Consider the following 6,000-nt stretch of genomic DNA (forward strand, 5'->3'; position numbering starts at 1 on the left):
ATCTATTTCATGAATTTCTTTAATCTCGTTCATGTGCTTTGGTTGCTAGATGGCCAATCTATTTCATGAATTTTCTGAAGAAGGAAGACTATTATACATGCAATGTTGAGTGTGCTTTGTGCTATTCTTTAGATTCAGGTTGTGAAGGAAAGCAAACCTTCATGCTTATTATTGTCCTAATTAAGTGACTTGTGATGCTTGGATTTTATAGGATACTTTGTACCTCAATTCCTAATGCTGCGTTTCGTTTTCTACTATCATTGCTAAATGGTTGCAATACAGGCATGTGAAGAAGGTGGGGGCTGAGGTTTTTCTTTGTTATTTCTATTTACTTACATTGCTTTGCGTAAAATGAAGGTACACATGTCCTGTGTATCACAATCGTCGTTATAAAATGCTTATGTAAAAGTGGAACCGCATGCTTGATATTTAGTATACTATGTATAATTACCTCCTGAGTAATTGATGATCGTGGCAGCTTTTGGGGTTCATCTACTGATGTATCAGTACCTCCTATGTATAGCTGTTCATGGAGTGTAATTTTTTTTTGTGAAGCTTGATTGGCCACTTGTATGTTTGAATGGGACATCTCATTTGTATGGACAAAATAAAATTTATCATGTTTTGGACCCTTGATTTGTAAAGATAATTTGTTTATGTCAATTGTGAGCCGGAGGAGGCTACACAAGAGCCGGCCACACCAAATCCGGCAGGAAATAGGGTCTAGAGTAGTCAAATGATTGAGAAAGAGCATTTATTTCAATCTAACCCTACCATCCAAACAGCTCTTTGGTTAGAGTTAGTTCAGGGTTAAAATCTAACTCTAACCTCTAACTGAGTTAGAGTATCCAAACGGGGCCCATGACCCATGCATGCATGGATGAAGGGTACGCGCAGCTCACCGCGTCGCGTGCAGCAGGCAGCAGCTCCCACCCTCTGACCCGCGTCGTCGCATCGAAACCGTCTGACTCGTGGGCGCGAAATCCATCACCGGAAGGAGTTCAGACTCCTACACCGTAAAAATTTGCACAGCAGTGTTTGGTCTAGCTAGACACCGAGCAAGCATCATCGGTCATCCGCGTAATGGGGCAAGAGACTCTGTGTTCAATATCGCTGCTGCTGCTGCTGCGCCACCTTCCAGCGCTAGCTTCCTGTTGACGTATAATATGTTGCCTAGTATTTTTTATCAGATAGGTTTTTGGTTGCATTGGCTAAAGCATGCCACTTAAGTTAACGCAACAGGCAGCCTACCCAACGGTCAAGTTTTCCTTCAAGCACATGCTCTGTTCCTCAACTTGGAGCAAGCAATCTGCGCACGGCGGCTCGCCGGGCGCTGGCCGGTACAATATATCATTGACGGAGCATGCTTTCCTGCTCCTCACAGACTAGAGTACAGTACTACTAGGCTTTGTAGACTTTTTTTACATGCACAGAGGAGGGCGCGTTGCCTCAAAGATTTTTTGTCAAAAGTCCTTAGAAGCATCTCTTTGAGGGTCTTTTCCAAAAAGTCTTAAAAACTAGAAAAATGCTAGGACTAGAGGATCAAACACCACCTGAGTCACAAATCCACGGCCAGGATCAGAATAGCCACAGCTCGGCTAGTTTCTGGAGCTGCGACGTGCTGCAAAAGTCACATGTGGCAGAGTAGTGCCAGTCCAAGAACTATATAATACGTCAAAATTAATTGTCCCGTCAGAGAGAGATGGGTGGATGGGCCGGGAAACCAGTTACGTGCATTGAAAAGCTATTCTCTTCAAGATTCCCTGATCTTTGCAATTTGCTAGGCCTCGTTTGAAACATACTAGTATTGTACCATGAATAAATGGAATATTACAGATTTATAATAAATTTGTACATGATTTGATCCGTCGATGAATGTGAGTAGGAGTTTCGGCTCAAAAAAAAAAGTGAGTACAAGTGCATTGTCTAGTGGTTTACTGCCGTCTTGGTGGGGGCATGCATGGCTCTAATTAATCCCTCGTGTTGCTAGTGCCGCATGCATGCATGCATTTTATTTTATTTTTTTGCAAATAATACATTTTTTTGTGGGATCTACTTCTACAAGTATCACGCGCTAGAGCTAGCTGGCAAGGCATCGTTGGGTCGACAGAGTCTAACCACAAAATAGGTATGCGACATAAAGGCAAATGCGACTTTGAATATACTCCCTCCATTCCTAAATATTTGTCTTTCTAGAGATTTTTACAAATGACTATATACGAAACAAAATGAGTGAATCTACACTTTAAGATATGTCTACATATATATCCGTATGTGGTATTTCATTTAAAATCTCTAAAAAGACAAATATTTAGGAACGAAAGGAGTAGGTACCACCAAAGGCCAGGAAACTTTGGTTTGACTTTGGATTGGTATTTCTTTCTAGAATACGCAGAAGCATGGTATCATATACTATTTATAGAAGAAAGGATTTGACTCAGATTTGACTTTGGATAGGTATAAATTTGGGGAAGCATTACACATCACCCGACGGATAATCACGTTTGCGTCCGTCCCCTCGGTTGCGTGCCACGCATCCCCTATGGACCCCGCTAGCACATTCTTTGCAACAGCCACGGCTCGTCCCGTACCCTATCCCCATCCCCCAAATCTCCTTCCTCCTGAACCAGCGCTGCCAAGCAAGGCGGTCGCCCCCGCCATGAGTGTGCCCCTGCTCGTCACCGACCCGTGCTGACGGTCCTCTTCACCGGCTAGGCAGGCCTTCGCCGTTGTCACTGGTCGCCATCGCTGTGCGCAATTGCGGCGTGGCCTCGCACGGTCGTCGCCGTTGTCGCCCGCCTCCACCATGACAGTTGGCCGCGCGCGGTGTGCCACCTCACTTGTGAGGCGAGCAAGTCGGAGGTCCAGCGCTCGCCGGCGGCTCCACTACTCTCTCACCACCATTCAATGGGAACTCGCAACGAACAACGGTGTTTTTCTGTTTGCAACTTCCTTCCTATTGCAAGAAAGATTTCCGCAACATGCTGCAAAACTTTCTCCGCGTACACATGTATAAAGGTGAAGACAAAAAAATATGCAACATTAGTTCTGTTGCAAAAAGAAAATGCAACAATACCTCTGTTACAAAAAAAATCTGCAGCATAATCATTGTTGCGAAAAAAATTCTGCAGCATGACCTTTGTTGCAAAGGTTTATGCAAAAGATCTCAGTTGCAAAAGTTTCCGCAACAAGAAGTTTTTTGCAATGATGGTGTGCGTCGCTCAGCCGCTCGATAGCTTCAGATCTGCCGGCTCGTGACCCGGCCGATCTTGTTAAAAGATCAGCCTGCGAACGCGTTGAACGCCCCATAAATTTGAGGCAACAGGTACCCCGTATATTACCTCTTGTTCCAACTAGAATTAGCATACGTAGTGCTGTACCGATCTTGTAGCCAGACTAGGTAGAGACAACGTGCCAAACGCATAAGTTAAAGTTGCAAAGAATCTATCTGCTGACAATGCAAGAGGGCGTGCATTCTCTGACCCCGTCTTCTTCACTCGCGGCTTCACACCACCCTACGTCGTCGCTGCAGTACATGCTTCCATGCCGCGCTGTGCAGCCACTGTGCGGTCGCTTTCGGCCTCCTGTACGTTCAGACTTGAGACCCAGAGGAATTAATCCGCACGATGTCACCCAGCATCCGTGTTATGGTATAGTCGATCGACCGGAGCGCGCACGGTCAGTATGCTGGTCAGAGACGAGAGACGGTTCGACGGGGACGACCGGCACGGACGTAGCACGTAGCTGCCTAAGTTGACCCACAGTACCGTGCGTACGCACACAAGCATGCAGACGCAGTTACCGATGAAACCGATCGTACTATACCTAATTAACCACACACCTCTGGTTTAACGGCAGAACTGGAATTCCTTAAGTAATCTGTTAGACATGCATGATCGATCAGCCTATGCGGCCAGCCTTCAAAGATAGACGCATCGTTCATTGCATGGACTAATCATGCATGCACGCACGCGATTAAATTATTGATCGAGCAGGCCAAACAATGCATGTTCATGATTAGTACTGAGTGTAGCAATCAAGGAGCTGGATGCCGTACACACACGAGAGACGACTGGAGACACCAGTAGAGTACTGGTCCACTGACGATAATTAAGCTGGGCAGCGATTGATCGAGATAGATAGGACACGAGGGAGGCAGAGGACACACGTTAATCTTTCTCCATTTTTTTTCTTTTTCAGAGAGAAAAGGAACGTGTGATACGTGAGGGGAGTGGGGCCCACTGGGCCTGCTTCAGGCCCACAGACAGGGAGGGAGCCCCCGAGCCGTTGCCGTCAGCCCCTAGCCACCTACGGCCCATTTACGCGGCCCCACGCCACGCCACGCCCCGATTGGAATCGATCTGTCTGTGGCCCCACGACCCAATGTCAATTCATCGTTTGTATGTTTCTCTGGCAAACGAGTCGCAACCGAGCTGGCAACGTCACCATTTGTGCAGTAGTAATCGCATACAGGTGCTATGTCGGCGGTCAAACTATGCCTGGCCACAGTTCGTTAGATATGTCTTCCCAAATGTTCTTAGTTTAGCTAGCTAGCTATAATTTGCAGCTCGTCCACTCGCGCGTACACCGTTTGATCGATCGTAGGTCTTCATCGGATGCATATGGGATGCGTAATCGTAGTCGATGCATATGGGATGTGACAAAGCGGGGTATGCATGCATATGCATGGATGATGATCTTGTTTTTGGGCCGGGTGTGCATGCATGGGCATGCCATGGATAATCATTGGTGGACGGTGGTGGTGGCTTGGGTCTGGGTGAGAAGTTAGGAGTGGAGTGCGTGGATTATTCGGTGTATCGTGTCCGCAGCCCCGGCCATGTTGGGACGCCCCATGGCAGCAAGCTGTCCCGGCCATGTTGGGACGCCCCATGGCAGCAAGCTGTCCCGGCCATGTTGGGACGCCCCATGGCAGCAAGCTGTAGCATGGATGGATGGCCAGCACGTAGTACGCTGCATGCACCTACTGCATGGCATCCAAGTTGTGTACTCCGCTGGATCCGATATTTCAGGGTGCAGCCAGGAGCCAGCGCAGTGCACCGTGCCCGCACGCATGCATGCATGGACCCGACTGGTGAGACATGTATGTACGTCCAGCGCGGTGGTACGTACGTACAGGTACAGCAGCCCAGCAGAGCAGAGCAGAGCCGGACGCCGGCACAAACAAAACCCGACGCCGCCGGTCCCTCACCCAACACACACGCATGCAGCGGCTCCATGGCTCTACGCTAGAGCTCATCGAGGTGGACACGCCACAGTGCTCTGCATTATTGTTCGTCCGTTGCCACCACTACGCGTCAACTTAATGATCTGGTCCACGCATGGTGGACGTGCGTACATTGCAATCGCATGGCGCGGCCCGTGCAGCTCATTATTGAATGAGTACGCCCACGCAAGGTTACAAAACATTTGGTGACGCCGCTTCAATGGTATGTGTCCCCTCGCTCGCCATGGATCCCGCCCGTCCGTCGACCCCTTCCTGCCGCCTCATCGGCTCGTCCTGCACCCTACCGTTGGTATATTCTCTTTTTTAGGGGATACCGTTGGTATATTCATCGGGTATTGTAGAGTCAAATTCAAAAACCAACTACAATACATGCATCATTAGCAGAAAACCATGGCGATATGTTTGGCCAACACTTTGCATCGACCACGGCACACGACAGTGGCATAAAATGCTAACATATTTTTGAACCGTGTTGACGCGGCAAAGTGCCCACGTTATGAGTTGGTGACGGCGCGGGCGAAACGGCCAGCCTCTCGGTCGGAACGGTTTGACCTTCACCAACCGCTCACCTCATTACTTTTTGACATATTTTAACTAAACAAAAGCGGACGACACTTTTTTAACCTAATATAAATCTTCTTTGAGCGTCTGAGTGCCACGTCCCGTCTTCCACATGTGTGGCAAGCTCAACGGTCATGAGCCACATGAAGTTAAGATGCAGGAGGGGAAGAATAGGACGTGGAACACGGCCCACA

The sequence above is a fragment of the Aegilops tauschii genome, chromosome 6, assembly GCF_002575655.3.
Source record: "Aegilops tauschii subsp. strangulata cultivar AL8/78 chromosome 6, Aet v6.0, whole genome shotgun sequence".
NCBI lineage: Eukaryota > Viridiplantae > Streptophyta > Magnoliopsida > Poales > Poaceae > Aegilops > Aegilops tauschii.